Source organism: Amphibalanus amphitrite, unplaced genomic scaffold (genome assembly GCF_019059575.1).
Source record: "Amphibalanus amphitrite isolate SeventyFive unplaced genomic scaffold, NRLGWU_Aamphi_draft 000243F_arrow, whole genome shotgun sequence".
In the NCBI taxonomy this organism is placed as follows: Eukaryota; Metazoa; Arthropoda; class Thecostraca; order Balanomorpha; family Balanidae; genus Amphibalanus; species Amphibalanus amphitrite.
This window is the reverse complement of record NW_024881738.1, coordinates 425,141-442,604: the sequence shown is the minus strand read 5'-3', so window position 1 is coordinate 442,604 and position 17,464 is coordinate 425,141. Positions and strand designations below refer to the sequence as shown.

At 54.8% G+C, this 17,464-nt stretch overlaps 1 protein-coding gene across 2 annotated transcripts in view; it reads right to left on the bottom strand.

Moving 5' to 3' along the window:
* The window catches only part of LOC122386215, a 36,757-nt gene extending 20,976 nt beyond the window's left edge, over positions 1 to 15,781 (bottom strand). Inside the window, exon 1 of one of the 2 annotated variants that reach the window (XM_043375200.1) lies at positions 15,275 to 15,781. The gene's annotated coding sequence lies outside the window, so the exon portion shown is untranslated. Of the gene's footprint in view, positions 1 to 11,928; positions 12,028 to 15,274 lie in introns of those variants that run through there. The other variant, XM_043375201.1, reaches the window with a different exon arrangement.
* Positions 15,782 to 17,464: the final 1,683 nt, after the last annotated feature.

Genomic DNA, 17,464 nt, shown 5'->3' with positions numbered 1-17,464 from the left:
CTCCTCAGCACGTGTCGGACCCGAGCAGCGCTCCTCAGCGCTCGCCGGACCCGAGCAGCGCTCCTCAGTGCGCGCCCGGCCCGAGCAGCGCTCCTCAGTGCGCGCCTGGCCCGAGCAGCGCTCCTCAGCGCGCGCCGGACCCGAGCAGCGCTCCTCAGTGCGCGCCTGGCCCGAGCAGCGCTCCTCAGTGCGCGCCTGGCCCGAGCAGCGCTCCTCAGTGCGCGCCGGGCCCGAGCAGCGCTCCTCAGCGCGCGCCGGACCCGAGCAGCGCTCCTCAGTGCGCGCCTGGCCCGAGCAGCGCTCCTCAGTGCGCGCCGGGCCCGAGCAGCGCTCCTCAGCGCGCGCCGGACCCGAGCAGCGCTCCTCAGTGCGCGCCCGGCCGGAGCAGCGCTCCTCAGCGCGCGCCGGACCCGAGCAGCGCTCCTCAGTGCGCGCCGGGCCCGAGCAGCGCTCCTCAGCGCGCGCCGGACCCGAGCAGCGCTCCTCAGTGCGCGCCCGGCCGGAGCAGCGCTCCTCAGCGCGCGCCGGACCCGAGCAGCGCTCCTCAGTGCGCGCCTGGCCCGAGCAGCGCTCCTCAGTGCGCGCCTGGCCCGAGCAGCGCTCCTCAGTGCGCGCCGGGCCCGAGCAGCGCTCCTCAGCGCGCGCCGGACCCGAGCAGCGCTCCTCAGTGCGCGCCGGGCCCGAGCAGCGCTCCTCAGTGCGCGCCCGGCCCGAGCAGCGCTCCTCAGTGCGCGCCGGGCCCGAGCAGCGCTCCTCAGTGCGCGCCGGACCCGAGCAGCGCTCTCCTGGAAGTGACTGACTGTGAGGACGCTTCGCACCACTTGACTGCCAGTAGTGCAGACGAAACGTTTTCTCCGAAGGCAGTTCGACCCATCCTTAGTGGTCATCTTCCTGCGAGGAAATCGCAGCGAGGGAGAAAGAAGAGGAGTTCGATGGTGTTGACGGACTCGCCAGTAAAGCGAATGCTCGAAGAAGAACAAGCAAAGAAGAAGCCCAAGACCGGGAAGGCAAATTCGAAGGAATCAGGAGCCAAGAAGAGGACGGTAAAAGCCCAAGGAAAGAAGACTAAGAAGCGAGTGAATAAGTCAGCGTCGAGGTGCGAGGCGTATGATTCCGATGCAGAGGAGACGTTCTGCCTCGTGTGCGTTGAGCCGTATTCCAATAGCAGACCAGGAGAACAGTGGATACGGTGTTCGGCATGTGAACGCTGGGCACATGAAGCTTGCATCAATTCCGATGGTGCCGGTCTCTTTGTGTGCCAGAACTGTGATTCTGACGACTCGGATTTCGCGTACTAGTTTGACACATGAGTTGACTGCAGAGTTCGCAGTGTTGGCTTAATGTTCAGAGTTCGCAGTGTTGGCTTAATGTTAGCAGACTACTCTGCCTTGTTCCTTTCACAAAATGGTTTGTCATCGAGAGAATGATGCGAAATACACGGTCTCATGGCAAGGGACGCCTTTAATATTTATTATATAAACACGGACGACGGACAAACAGATTTCGACATGTGTTTATATTGCAGAAATGATATGATTTTCTTATGGGTCGTGCGTACACTAAAGCGACATCAGGAAATGGCTGAGCTGATCTGCTGGCTGGAGCTGGGCTTTTTAATCAGGATACCTACTTGTATCATTCTTCGGACTGCGTAGAAGTGTAAGTAAGTCGCATTTTCTATCATAAAACATTGATACATCTTAACTCACCAGGCAGTACAACTTACCTCACTAGTGGGGCAAATGGTACCAGTTGTAGTGGTCCAATTTAAAGCGAGGTGTAGCCAAAATAAGAAACCGTAGCATGACGTGCGGTAGAATGCATGTAGAGAAAGGTTGTAGCTTTCCTTTGGTATATCAACGGTAACTTTATTCGTTAAATCTAGGGAGATATATGACCTGAAGTAAAAAGTGATACAACTCACCTCGTTCTCCCCTACAAGTGCAGATTCAAGTGCCTTTTCTTCCCGCCCCCACCCAGAGATACTCCCACCTAAATGTTCGCACCACCTTATAGAAATGAACGCTGCAATACATTGTGCAACATGAGATTTAATGAGAACGAGGTCATGTCGTGTACCGCTTTACAGCCATCTTCAGGTCGTTATTATTGCGACATGGCCGCCAATTAGGGCTCTTATCACTGATGATAATACTGCAAACCAGGACAGATCAGCACGTTAAACTGCCTCCTCGGACTCATGACCAGGTTGAGCGGGACCGTCTCTGCGGTTAGTTAGCTGGACACGGACACGTAAATCACGTTCTGTAAGCTGCATCAGTTACATTATTTCCTTTAAGTTTACCTGTGCTACGTGCAAATGACGGGTCCTAGTTTCTACCCATAAGTTAACTGAAATGAAAGCCACTTATTTAGCTAATGGCTATCATATTGGTGAAATATATCGCGCCCATGTTACCGCGGCCTATGGCCTGACCCCCGCGCCAGTCTGGCCGAGCCACCCAGCGAGTTTCGGTGAGGTGGTCTCTGCGGTTTGCCTCACTGGCGACCTCCTCACGCCTTTACAGCCTACTCAGGTCGGTAGGTGGCCACTAAACGGCGCAGGTCACAGCTGAGACCTACTCCACGAATACATTGTGCGTTTTCCAGCAGCCACCCATGCGCGGGGGAGGGAATAGTTGGCTATTCGGCAGGTCTTATTCGTCTAGAAGTATCTATCGATTATATGCAATCACCATCCAGATCAATCAGGGTCAGGTCTCATCTGATGTCACGATGTTTTTGCGCTATATGTGACACCGTCATAAGCAAGTGTGCTACCCAGCGGATCTTGTTAGTCCCACGCTGCGCTCCTCTGTGCAGCCAATCCTCCCTTCTCTGTGTGAAATACCGCTCATCACACTTCACCTGGCGACCTCAAAGGGCTGGCCACCGCTCCGGCCGGTGACAAACTGATTCACACGGCCGGAAACTGGCGAAAACACCTTGAAAGGACGCCGACACCGCCGCCGCCACCGCCGCCGCGGTGCCTGCAGCCGGTATCGCTACTGAGTTGGGGCGCAGAGACGAGCCGGTCTGGTTGGAACCCCGTGAGACAGTTCAGCTGGGGACATAGCGGATTTACCAGTATCGTACCGGGAATCACATGGGAAAGCAGCGGTCCTCCCACTGAGAGACTGACGCCTCGTTAGATCCCCGTCGTCCGTATTCTGCTGTATGTACGGAGCACAGACCCGGAAAGATAGCCGCTAAATTCATTTTGACAGTCGCAGATAAACTAATTAATGCGGCAGCCGGAAAGCGAGAATATCTGTATTAGGAGACGCTGATATTCATGAGGAGCAGCGGAGTGGCGCGGTCGTGGCCCCGTGAGTTCGCGGCATGTCAGAGGGGACGGAGCAGCGTACAGTGGGGGCATTCCACGTCAAGTGAGACAAAAAATGGCCATTTTGAACCTCACCTCCTCCGATTTTTGCGAAACTTTGTGAAACTACTCATCTATATGTGAAAAGAAAGGAGACATGTTTTTGTCAAGATATGACGTCACGTTTCCGAGATACACGTCATCAAACATTGACCTAGGCAAGGCACATTATCATCTTTAAAGCGTCATAACCATTGAAGTTTTAGACATATCACCATGAGACAAAGTGTGAAATGGAGGGAATAGATCAGGCTTTAATTTGAGGATAACAATATTGACATAATTAGCTAATTAATGAACTAAATTAAAATTCAAAAAATAAATTTTGATTTTCTTAAAAATTGGTACCCTTCGATTTTGCTGATTTTTACATATTTCATCCTCCCATACATTAGCTACATCATATAAAAAATCCAGAATGGGCCGACGTCTACGTAACTGCCTTTTGGACTTCGGAATGTCTGGCACTCGCGAGTTTCGGTTTAGCAACCAAGGAGAGGCGCTACCCGGAGATGCTTCTTTCTGCCCCAAACCAAAGCAAACCTAGCCTGACCTGACGTGACCTGACCTAATCTAACATGCGTAAATATGTACAGCCCTCACGGCAGTTGCCGACTGGCCAAATGCTACTTAGATACGAACATTAGCCCTCACGACATTTGCCGGCTGGCCAGATGCTACATAAAAAACGAATGCGTGTTTAAACACTTGAGGCTAACCGGCCACGAGCCAGCCACCTTTAGATTACGAGGTGGGTACACTCGGCACACTAACTACTAAGCCACGGAGATAGCTGGTCATCGCGGAGATGTAAGCCAGTTTTTTTAATGATGCAATTGGGCATTCTCCGGGCAGCGCCTCTCTTTGGTTGCAAAAAGGAAATACGCCTGACTCTCCCAGCGCTAGGGGAGAAAGGCCCGGTTTAGCCAAAAAAGGTATAAAAAACGGAATTTGAATTGTAGGTGGGGCGGTGGGGAACTTTATCGTGTGCCAATTTCATGGCCCTAGATCAATATCTTCAAGATCAAATGAGGTTAATCGTGATGAAATTTGCTATGGTGACTATTTTGCGTTTATACGCCCATAGCTCTATGAGTTACTGGCCGATTTTCCTATTTCTTCCTTTTTACGACATTTGTAGTGTTATGAGAATCTTTAGATAATCTAACCATAAATTTGGCAGTTAGTGGCCTGCTAAGAGTAAGATGTCGCCGGCAAAGGCGCGGGGATCGGCCGACGCGGGAAACGTTTCAGTCACAGATTGTGTTTGCACCCTAATAATTCAATTTTTACCAGTTGGTTTTCGTATTTATATGACCATTAGTTTGCCTGTACATTTTTAAGCCTTCACACAAAATTTGACACGAATCGATCATAATCAGCGGTAAGAAGCGCAGTGCAAAGATGGAACCGTCCGGCGCCGGCACAGTCTACCATTCAGGCGGCAACGGCCGACGCCGGCCGCCGCGCCGCTCCGGCAAGATGTTTGACTTAACACCGCTATTACTAGAAAAGTTGTGGACCGATTTACCTATTGCTTGCACAGGAGGATTTGCAATTCAATTCTGGACAGATGCTGAAAGTTTGACGTTAATATAATAGTTATGGCGTGAGTTATTGGCGAAAAACAGGTGGGGTTGGCGAAATCCGCCCCTTCCATCGCCCGTGCTACGTTGCACTACTTGTTGCTATATCATCCAAAGTTATCGTTGGCCCACTCTAATTTTCTCAGCACGTATGCCTTACGTGTGGTGGAAGATAATGTCCAAATTTGAGCAAAATCGAAGGGTACCCATTTTTCACAAATTAGATTTTAAGAAATTAATTCAAAATAAAATAAATTCAAAATCACCAAAAAATGTTAAAATTACCAAATTTAACTAGCATAACTCCTCGTGTTCACGTTTCCGTTTGATTGAAATTAATAGCTTCAAAAATGTTGAAGCTATAGATCTTTCAAGATTGCAATACACGTCCAATTCTGCTAAAAAAGCAGAAGTTTAGCGGCTTGTATCTCTGTAGCCCGAGGGCATATGACAAAATCCTTTGACCCTCAGAGGTTTCACCCAATAGCCAACAAGTATACCAAGTTTGAACAAAATCGCAAAGGTGGCCGATTTTGGCTGTCCCGGTTGACATGGAATGCCCCAGTGACCCAGCGGGGGACCGTGTCGACGACAGGTCCTAGCGACTCAGGACAGCCGCCAGGGCCGACCTCATGTAAATTGAAATCTGCTGTGAATTAGGGCAGGCAGGGACAGTCGGGAGGCCGTCGAATGTCTCATCTGCATAATATGCGGTCATTTGGTGGTTCAGGAAGCGGAATGGATGCGACCCAGACGGAGACATAGGCGGTGACAGGAGCGCACTTTGGGAGACTTTGTGCGTGAGCTAGAGAATGAGAGAGAGAGAGAGAGAGAGAGAGAGAGAGAGAGAGAGAGAGAGAGAGAGAGAGAGAGAGAGAGAGAGAGAGAGAGAGAGAGAGAGACTGAGAGAGACGAGAGAGGAGAGGGGAAAGAAGGGAAACGAGAAGGAAAATAAGTAGGCAGAACGATGAAAGTAAAACACAACGACGTCAAAATAGTCACCAGCATAATTCTTCATTGAGCTAAGATTGGACGGAGAAACTACACTTAGCGGGTCTGTTTAGCATGTGTGCGTTCACTTTCCACTAAATGGAAAACACTGTCACTGAGCGTATCTAAGGACCCACGATATCCAGCTGTTAGTGTATGAGAGATTTGGAGAAATGAGGTAATGTCAGATTACATCGCAGAGGAATTCCAAATATTCTTCGCCAATTACAGAAACGTTTTAAAGACGTGGAAGCGGATAATACTTTCAGTTATCTCATAAAATATGTTCAGAATGATTTGTCGAACAACGCAATTTTCGAATAAAAGCACACAATTATTCGTCAGGCGTGAGCACGGCGAACGAAAACGTTTGAGCTGCATTTCCATAGTTTGAATGACTGCATATTATTTGAATACTTCTTTATCTGCTGAAGCACAGCAGCGAATACCAATCAGTCGGCCCTTGGTTCTCTTTATGCGGCTGCCCTGAATGCGTCATTCTTCCCAGTCCGTTTTGTCCTGTCACCGTCTCGTGTGGCCTGGCGGCTCTGAAGGCTGGTCCAGCACAGCTCGGAGCGCAGCGTCACCTTCGACAGAGCCTCGTGAGGCGGCGGGGGAGCGGACAGAGCGGCGGAGGAGCGGGCAGAACAGCGGAGGAGCGCCGCGCCCGGCAGCTCCCCGGGCCGACATCCCTCTCTGATGAATTATTTCCCCATGGCGTGATTCATTACGCGATGCCCGCCGGCGGCCGCCACAGCGGCCAATCGCAAGGACGCCAAGCGCAGACGCCGCCGGCTCGCGGCGCGCCCGTCGCACTGCGCCGCTCACGTCTTCATCGGCGACGCCACGCCGCGGGTGTCACACCGCGCCGGAAGTGTCGAAGACCGCGACGAGCAGGGTGCGCAGAGCGGTTAGCGGCGGGCGCGGTTGGCTCATGCTGTCATCATAGACGCGCCGCGGTGCGGATTGTTTTGTTCGTGGAGGCGGAAGAGGGTCGGCTTGTGCTGACTGTAATGGTGCGGGGCGGCGGCGGTGGCGGCCGCAAAGGGGCCACGACGGTGACAATCCGCCATTAACGACTCACTAATGAGCTCGACTGTGACGTTTGCTGGGAAGTGCGGCCAATTAGGGACAGGAGGTATTGGCTACCTGTGGGTAGGAGGGGAGGAGCTACACCAGACAAAAATAACTATACTCTGGTGACTGATTCACCCTTCTTCCACACACCCCATCCAAACAGCAGCACCCTTGTTCTCCGGTCAGCACATTTCCATAGAGGTAGTCAGCCGACACAGGAAACCATTCTGGGAAAACCTCGCGCCCGAACCACCGAAACGATAACTAGTTCTGTTCGAGCCGTGCCGATCGCCACGGAATGATCAGCAGAGCGTGTGGTTACATCACGACTGGACTCCGTCTCAAACTAGAAAGTGGAGTCGAAACTACGGAGGCCTACTTTGATTCTGAGGCCTGCTTTGATTCTGTTCACGCTACATCAGGTCACTAACCAGCCATCCCGACGCGGCAGACAGAGCGTGAGCCCCGTCTTATCCGGGCCGCCGCAGACGACCGCTCGGCGGGGTCGTTCTCTGTGGAGTTCCAGACTCGAGGGACGATCGATGAACCGTTACCATGGCAACACCACGCCTCGGGCTACTCTGTGAGGAAGCGAAATGTCGAATCAAGTGGCACTTACAACTCGAGGGGACCAAAATAGCCAATCGCCTCGGTAAGTGGCAAGGTTTTGAAAGCAAGAGATGAATTGATCAGAAAATGCAGCACAATTTTACAGTTTCTCATTTTCTTCGGCATATCGATATTCCAATCTTTGACTAAAATAAGCGATAAATTTCAGTTCTTTATACTTTTCTTTAAAGTACCTATATAATGAAATATTTTCCAAGACCAATCTTCAATTTGCAGATCTAGTGGTCATATAATTGCATTTTTTCAAATCCATACAAGGGGCAGGAAGTGGGCGATGAGGCCGGGCAGTGGGTCCCTCACCATTCTTCCAGGTTCCTGCGTTGAGCACCATCGTTCCCGGCGTTGTCTGACCATCCCTGTGACTGCCCCTCACGGTGCTGAGCTGGCGTCGGGGCTCGACAGCGACGCTCTCCGATGGCCCATCCCATTATCGTCACATCCGGCGGACGCGTCCCCCGACTCCCGCGGCCTCATCAAGCCGACGTTTGCAAGCTGTATCGGGGGCCCGTCCGAGGGGAGGAAATAGCTCCGGGCGCCGGCGCGCGCGCCTCAGTTCTCCGCCGGCGCCAGACGCGTGTTCTGCGTCGTATTAGCATCGGGGGACGGATGGATCAGAAATTGAATTAGAGTGCGATCGTTTTCAATTTGGGCACACTGCACGTGCGCCGAAAGGGGGCTTTGGCGCTCCCCTGACAGGGCTGCCTGCAGCTTGGCGGCACAATGGACAGGCACGCGACTCGGCTGCGCAGAGTAGTGATCGCTTCCTGCGATGTTATTGGAGAGTCTGGCTGACGTGCTGTCGGCCGCGGCAGCCCCCACAGCCGCCAGCTGCCGCCGCAGTGACTGGCGGCGGTCGGTGTGTCCCAGTGGTCGGTCCGGCCGTTATTGTTTTCACTTCCTGCGAGAGTCGACCGCGGATTCCCACCATTCACACCCGATTCCAGCAGTGTTTGGTCGGACCGGGCCCCACACGGCGCCACCCACGACTGGCGGGGCGGGGGCGGGAGCGGCAGTGAAGTCGAGGACCGCCCGAACCAATCTCCGCCGGCAGTCGTACAATCTGACGCCCATTCACGGCCGTATCCGGGATTAGAGCCACTTGGAGATGACGCGGCGGGCGCCTCTCCCGGCCACCGACCGGCGGCGGCCACCTGTCACCGCAGGGCCGGCAGTTGACAGGCCGTCAACCGCCAGCCGCCAGCTGTCAGTAGCACGCCAGCCATCGACTGCCGGCCTACAGCCGTCAACAGCAGCCATTCAGCAGTCAGCGGGAAGCAGACAGTAGACAGGCGGTCTGCCGGGTTCCGGCAAAATCCAGAACAGAGAGCAGGCAGCAATCGGCTGGCAGCCACTGTCTTCTGTTCATCTACAGGCGGTTGTTCGAGGTGATCGCTCCCCGTACTTCATCTTCCGTCATCGTCCGTCATCACCCGTCATCCGTCCGCCATCACCCGTCATCCGTCTGTCAGCGGCCAGTCACCTCACGCCAACCGTCAGCCCACCGATCAGTGAATCCTCGACGTGAGACTGACAGACGCCAGCTGTCACTCATATCCGTCTTAGACGAGTCGGATGAGCCGATGGGACCACACAGTGGAACTAGGGCTAACCAGTCCATCCAGTCGTGTCGTGGTCCATCGTGTCAGTGAACTGACATCGGACCGGCCACCGCCGAGCGGCTTTATCGGTGAGGTAATCGGTCTTCCGGCCGGCCCCGGTTCCCGAGAGAACATGGCCGGTCGGATATGGAGCTGGTTAGCGGGTTATAGATGGATGTAGCGCGCTCCTCACCGTGGGAGTTCATGATGGAGCTTCTGTGTTCGAGGCTCCGTTATATGGTCGTGTCAGTTGGGCAGGTTGGTACTCTCGGAACAGTCTGGAGGCAGTTTTAGTTACAACTTGTAAATATGTCTGATGCATAATCATTTATTTGAAAGTTAACGTTCCGATGTGAATGGTCTGTGCATAAAGAAGCCATACCACAATTCAGCATTCGCTGAGGAAAGATCAACAAGCACTGAAATTCAGAAGTCTCTCCGGTAGGTCTCAACGACCCCCGGTAGCGGACAATGTCGAGATCCCGCTACACATTCCCCGCCGTCCGGGAGTGCCATTAACTCAGTCCCGGATAGTTCGGAAGCAGGTCCGGTCCTCCGCGGCACGCGGCGTTTAAAACGCCTCGCATGCCTCACTGCCTTGGCGGGGCAGATCCCAGACAGCGAGAAAAACTGACAGGACCTGCATAGTCGCTGTACTGTTAGAACGTGGAACGGTGGCGCAGCATTGTAAGTGGGATATTCCTCGAAAAAAAAACTGCTGAACGTTACATGGTACTGGTGGCTGCAAGTCTCGCTAGTGACCCGAACACTGGCGAGCACACGCATGCTGTTTTCGAGAGCAAATAATCCGATTTTCTCGGTGCATTTTTTTGTGCGAGATTCATCGCCCCGGATTCGTGCCGCTCGGGTCGGGTCGGGACGGTCGCCTTCTGTCTCCCTTGTTCACGGCCCCTCCAGACTCCGCCCGAGAGCCGGGACGACCAGCGGGGTGCAAACCGTGCCTCACCTCAGCCGGTCAACAAAAAACACACCGGCCGCCGATCGGTGAGCCATCTGATCAGATAGCCGGTGCGGAGGTCGGCGCGTCACACGTTAGCCTTCGACAGGGGACCGCGACGGTGTCAGGCTGAACAATCGCTGAGGGATATCGCCGAATGAGACCAGGAGAATAGTGAGAGTTTGTCGCATGGATGGTGCGAGATGTGAGACTTTGCTGGTGAAGCACGTATTCCGTCTACAGAAAATAAGACAGACCATTTATACCTAGCTCGGAATGCTTAGAGGAAGTGTTAAGGTTTTCATGGGATCTTTGACCCCAAAAGCGTATCGATGGAACCGATCGTGGTGGGCTCGCAGGATCGTACCCTGCCCTGGGGATCCTTTTTTCTCAGCTGGACTCCACGGCAGGGGTTCTATGGGACGACCCAGGGAAGAATAACAGACCCTCCTGCCAGGTAACCCTCACAGAAGGCAGGACAAGAGCGAAAACCGAGCGACCATTGAGGAGGCGTGCTGGGCTCCTCGCACACACAGCCACCTAACTACCCACATTCACAGCTGCGATCACCACGCAGAGTGCAATAAACAGCTCGGTCCGAATTCTCTGCGCGTTCTCACGTCGTCCGAACCCGTCGTCTCAGCCCGTTCGACCCGTGTCTGCGCGCGGCGCGAGTCTCGTCTGCGCTCAGTGCCGGCTTCGGCCGTGCCTGCCGCGCCTGCATGCCCCGGACTAATGATACCTCGCGCAGTAATTGCGCGACGAAAATGATGATTAGCGCGGCGCGGCGAGGCCGGCACAGGCTGGTGGCTGCATCCAGATCAGGTGCCCGGTGCCCGGGGTGCGTGGAGAGGAGGGGGGTGGGGGGGGGGCTCCACACCGCCCCCGGCGCCGGCAGGCCGTCCCCACGTCTGCACGGTCGGCTAGCCGTGTTATCAGGCGCCTGAGTTACGACGCTTTACCGAAGTTACGGCGGCCGGCGGCAGCACACGGCGGATTGTGGGCCGGATTTTGACGCAGCCACCACCCGCCGGCGCTGGGCTATTTCCCAAACGTCCGGCGCCGGCAGATTCCAATTGAGATACTGTCTGGCGGCGTCCTGATCAGGTTTTTATCCGGTGCCGTCGGACGGTAACGTGATATCTGCTCGGCAGGGAAAGTCGTGCGCCCCTCCCCCCCCCCTCCCCCACTCCTGACACACTATTCACGAGGCGACCGACCCACCACTGCCTGGCAGCGAGCGGTGATTTGGGACCGTTTCCCAACAGACTCCTCAATGACACTCGGAGTGGCGTGATTGCACCCTCTCCCTCTCTCCTAGAGGTTCACGCCACCGTGATACAAGGATACTAAACGGTAGTTAGGAGTCATGGCGCAATCGGTACTGACAGGCGAGTTGTGAATGTGTCTGAGTGTGTGTGAGTGTGTATGGTTGTCTGTGTACCTGTGTGTGTGTGTCTATGTGTCTGTATGTCTGTGTGTCTGTCTGTGCCTGTGTCTGTGTCCGTGTCTGTGTCTGCGTCAGTGTATCTGAGTGTCTGTGTCTGTGTCTGTGTGTCTGTATGTCTGTGTGTCTGTGAGTGACCGCCGCGCCGTCCCGTCAGCAGATCGTGCCGGCCGGGGCGGAGTCTCCGTCGGACCCGGCACGATCCGCTGATAGATGAGAACGGACGCACGCCGTCGGTGGGCTCCGGTCGCGCTCACCTGCTCTGTCCCGGGTGGTCGCCGGTCGGTCACGGTGCCTCGGTCAGCTCGGGTCAGGTCACAGAGGCGCGGCGCGACCGGACGACGCTCGGCGCCAATGTGTCGGTACCGACGCTCAGCCCTCGCCGCCGCCCGCGCAGGATCGATGTGGGCCGCGCCGACCGAGCCGAGCCTAATCGATACCGACGACAGTGGCGCGGCGGCGGCAAAAGGTGCGCAGCGCCGCGCCGCCGCCGCCGCCGCCGCTCCTCAGACCGACAGACGGTCCAGCGCCGCCGGCCAACGCAATTAGAAAGCCGACAAATGGCACGACGCCTCGGTGACGCAACCCGGTTCGACAGTCATCTCCGCAAATGCTTGGAGGCTGTCCCGTGTGAAGCTCTCTGTCTCACAGACGCCAAAGCTGATTCGCGATTTTTTCCAGTGTCAGCGAGACACAAAGCGGGCGGGTGAGGCGACGGGCCTTGACCCCAGCTGTGGGGAGGGAGGATACAATACGCGTTGCCAAATCACTGTTCATCGTGCTGCGGCGGGGGAGGGGTGAGGAGTACCGACAGAGGAGAGTGTCCCTGTCAGGGCTCTCTGTGGCTTGGTGTATTGTCCGATTGTGCCCCGTGCAGCCCCGACGAGGGAGAGGCGTCCGATGTCGTCACCTCTGCTTTAGGTGGGAGATGGGCAGTGGGAGGGGAGTCGGGATGGGTGTAGAATGTAGATATGTCAGATTGCATGGCAAATCTTACACCATTTGGGAGGATACGAAGCCTTTTTTATCAGCTCCGACAAATCTACTGAGATGTGTCTTGATGATGTGTCTTCCTAGCCTAACGCCCATTTAGGGGACACCTATGGATACCTAATGACATCTGATACTTCATGGCACCCACTTAATGCTTGTGACATAAAGTAACAATTTGCACCACTTTCTCACACTCACTCCTACACACTGACACCTTCTGACACCCATTGACACCGCTGCATCCGCCAGCTCGTCTCGGGTTGAGCAGACGAGCGACCCGCCCGCGGCCGGGCCAACAAGCGCTAACGGTGTGGCTCGTTGTGCAGAAATAGGCCGACGTCCGTGATCACCCCGTGTTAGCGCGCTCGCAAAACACAGCCACCATTACGGCCAGGAATATTAAGCAGGTGCTCTGACGCCCCCGGCTACCCGCAGTTACCGTGTATTTCATACACCCTTGTGAAATGTATATATCTTCTGAGAACGCGGCGAAGTAAAATGGAAATCACAATGATTGAATATCTAGCAACATAGCGGGGGCTGATCATAAAACTCCTTATGGGGTGTCGCGTTCAATAATATTTCACGAGTGTTCATGAGAAGCGGACTATCCTGATCTCAGGCGCCTTCTATGCCGACGTACGGGAAATGATCGGTTACCATATATCATATGCCTGTCAGCGGCAACCGGTCTGCGTTTGACTCGCCCTATCAAATGGTCAAACTTCTCCAGCAATGTCGCCATGGAATTTACTGCGCGCTTTATTGTGAATCCATTTACCAAAATGAGCATGGAGTCCCGGTACGGCCATGCCGTTCTGGAAGTGCAATGTTGCCAAATCTGGCCCGGGGCCCACTCGATGAGTATGAGAGGTTCCTAACGAGCGTTGGGCACGAAGTAAAAGGGCAGGTCCACACAGGCTGACTGCCTGTAAATCTGCTGCAGCGGGTAACCGAGCAACCCTCGGGCATGCATGCAGAATTAGCCACCTCTCAACAGCCTTTCCGAAGAGTTATAAAATGTAATTAGTTTGACTCTCTTCTCGTTGGTGTAAGTGTGCATCGGTATATGCGAGCAAGCTTTCATTTCGTTTAACTTATAATCACGCCCACTAATACAGAACAGATTGGTTTTCATGTTGGTACCCAAATTCCACGTGCAGTCCTGTAATGCACATTTATCCAATATCGCATCCGACGTCATCTTTATTTCATTGAACCGAGTGCGAATCCAGGTTGTGCGCGCTCCAAAGCTGAAGGAAACTGCGCATTGCGTGCAGCACGTGTCCTGACTCGAATGCTGCGTGTTTTGCGTCAATCGCACGACTCAATGGTGAATAAACATGTTATTCGCTACTAACTGATGATTACGTTAATACAATGTCGAGATTGAAGCTATAATAAGCATATTGCAGAGGTATTAATCGAATGAAAGGCTTCCAAAATTACGCATTAAGTGCAGCAAGTCAAATTAATGCCAGCAATCAACACATGTTTGTGTATACTTAAGAACTTCTACCTAAATTACGATTATCACAGGCTTCTGATATTCCAGCCGAACCCGTTTATCCCAACTCTCCCGTATGCACCAGCAAGCAGAAGGAAAGGTTTTCTAGCCGAGAGACCCCGCTGCTTCCCAGGATATCGTCAGACGTGCTCAGAATGGGCCGTTTTTCTGCCATCGTGCAGTCGCCGTGTGTGGATTTATAATCTGTTGGCAGATCGCATATCAAGTCATCGAAATGCAAAGCTGACGGCGACTGCGTGCAGCGGATAGCAACTGGCGAGACGGCGCCGCCACCGGTCGCCGAATCGCCTCCTCAGCGACTCCGGGACGCAACTGCGCCGCAACCGGCACGTCTGCGCCACTTCCCGGCGCCCGGTGGTGGCGCGGTGTGTCTTCCTGTTCCACAGCGTCTCCTCACAGTGCAGCGCGGCTGCTGATGGCGGCAGTGTGCGCCGGCCGGGTGGTGCCCGAGGCGGCGCACCAGGCGGAGTCTGCAGAGGTGCGCACTCGTGACTTATTTATCGACCGCGGAGAGCGCGGCGCTGCAGCCTCCGTCATTACCCGACCGAGAGTTCGTCATTTTCAGTTCATGAACCCGGCGGTTAACAGCTCCGCCCGCGAGGCGCTGCGATGCAGCGGAGCAGCCGCCGGCGGGCGGTGCTCGAGGAGTGCCGTGCCGCGTACGGACAGATACAAACACAGCTCCGTAGGAGGGAGGGTAGGCGGGGCGGAGTGGGACAGGCTGTACCGTGGACCAGCGCGGTAGTCGAACCTCACTCGGTCACATCTGGCGTCGCCAGTTTCTCACGCGGCGGGAGACATACATCGTCGGAATTATCCCCGGCTGTAATTGAAAAGCACGTCCTGCTCTGTGTGCCTCAAAGGCGGGCCGCGGCTGACTGCTATAGGGACCCGCCGGTGTCCGAGAGGGGAAAGGCAGTGTCACCGGCCCAGGAGGCCTCGTTCGCCCATAATCCTCGCTCTGTTGGGATCGCATTATGCTGTCAGAGAAAGGGTTCTGAAAGGATCGCGCACATTAATCAATTGCGTCCCCCAGCCAATAGGGTCTGAATGGATTGTGGCTATTGGGGGCAATAACGTACCTTTCAGTGTCCCGTGGTGTGCGGAGACAGTCCTGAATCGAGGTCTTCACGTGGAGACCATCCACGACAAACTGCGACGTCAGTTCTGGATGGCGGTATCCTTCAAATGACTGTCATTTGCTTATTTGAAGCAATCAAAAACGACATCCGCAGTAGCACCGGTTCAAAGCCATCCAGCACCTGCCGTTGGTGGCAATTTTCGGTCTCACACTCGCGCGCGGAGCTCACCACTGGGCAGCCGGCACCTGCCGTGGACGGCCACACACGACGCGGGCGCCAGACAGGCTTCTGGTTCTTCTTCTTAGGAACACGCCACGATCAGCCTTCACACCAGTCCGTCTCTATCTCATAATCAGCAGCCAGAGTATCACTCGTTCTTCCTCACAGAGCGACGCAGCGCCCGAGCAACGTCGTGGATGGCTGTGCGCTCAGCCGGAGCGTCGCGCGCGCTCCCCTCCCGGCGGTCCAGGCAGCACTGGACGCCCGCCGCCGCCGCCGCGCCGCGCCGAGCCGCCGCTGGGCGGGAGCGCTGGGATGATAGAGCCGTAGAGGCGGGCCGGCGGGCGGCGGGCAGGCGGCGGGGAGCCCGAGGGTCGGCCGGCCGGAGCCCGTGCGCGGCGGGAGACGTGTCTGGGCTCGGCAGGACCACAGGGCCAGGGGCCGACAGGGGACGCGGCGGGACGTGGCAGCGACCTCTGAAACACAGCCGAGAGAGGCTGTCGGGATGATTTAGACAAAGACACCCCACAGTAATAGAACATAGATGCAGAAACTCTGGAAAGCGTGTGACAGGATGTCGTGCTTTATTATGCTTGAAAGTTTGAGGACCTACATGGTAAGTATGTAATTAGCAAGCCTAGGTATCACAGCCTATGACATAATTGTGACAGGATGTTTCCTCTTAGTCTAACAGGAGAAACTGCCCTATCGAGTGTTAACTCAGACGGCGGACGGAATAACGAGTGCCGGAACCGGGGAAGCTATACGGTGTCTGGCGGAGGCAAATCGATTTAGTCGTAACTCGAGGAAACTCGTCTGAGGCGCATGTGATCTATCTAAACTGAAGAACACGGCTTTAGTAGATTAAAGAAGGAAACACAGAGAGAAAGCCAACAATGCTTGACATTTCAGGGAAGAAATAGTTTCTAGTTTTACTCCATTGCTCAGACGATCTCCGCATTCCAAAAGATCTATCTCGAGAAAAACGGCATCCGGCGGCGGCGGATAAACCCTGGGTCTCGTGTTCCGGGCCTGAATGTGCCACGTAGTCATGAACACAAGTGCGGAGAGGATTGCATGTTCCCGGGGGAGGTTGCAGCGTCGACAACGTGATGCGAACTCCACAGTAATTACTCGGCCGCACCCTGGTCCGACCGGCCATGATTTAGACACAGCTCAATTAACAAGTGCAACGCATTGGCATGCAGCCGCCATCGGCACTGCATCTCATTGCCGGCCGTTCGATTGGCCCCATCGCCGTTTGGCAACGTCAGCACGGTCACACCGCCGCCGGTGCTCGCTGCTGGTGGGGACCGCAGGTGTCCGCTGCTGGTGTCCGTGCTGCTGGAACGACCTGCTGTGCTGCTGATGTGAGCTGCTGGGCAGCTGGACTGCTGGTGCGAGCTGTTGGTGCTGGTTTCTATTGCTGGTGCCGCTGGTAATCACTGGTGCACACTTGTGTACACATATGTTATCTGCTGGTGCTGCTGGTGTGCGCTGGTATTCTTTAGTGTCCGTCCACTTCTGGCAAAAGCTGCTACTACTCGCTGCTAATGCACGCTGCTTCCCGCCCAGCCCAGCCAGTCACCGCGTGTCGACAGTGAAAATTAGCCGGCATGATTCCCATCTGTACCTGTTGCGAGCGCATCATCTAATAATGGCCGAAACGTTTGCAGTTTTCGTCGGCCGGGTGCGGCTGGTCCGTGCAATTAGAGCCACGACGACGGCAGATAATTGAGCTGGGCTTCAGCTGCAGGTGTGCCGCTCATGGGCTGAACGTAGAACAATGCATGGCTTGAGATTGAGAGTGCGAGTGGGAGAGATTATTGCACAGTTTTATTGCCGTTTAAAGTTGTTATGAGTTTTGATGCGCCGGGGTGAACTGTTGCAGTAGCACTGTTGTGTCAATGCAAGTAAATCCAGAATCAACATCAATTCATGGGATATTCTGAAGCATTTAAGCACATTGAG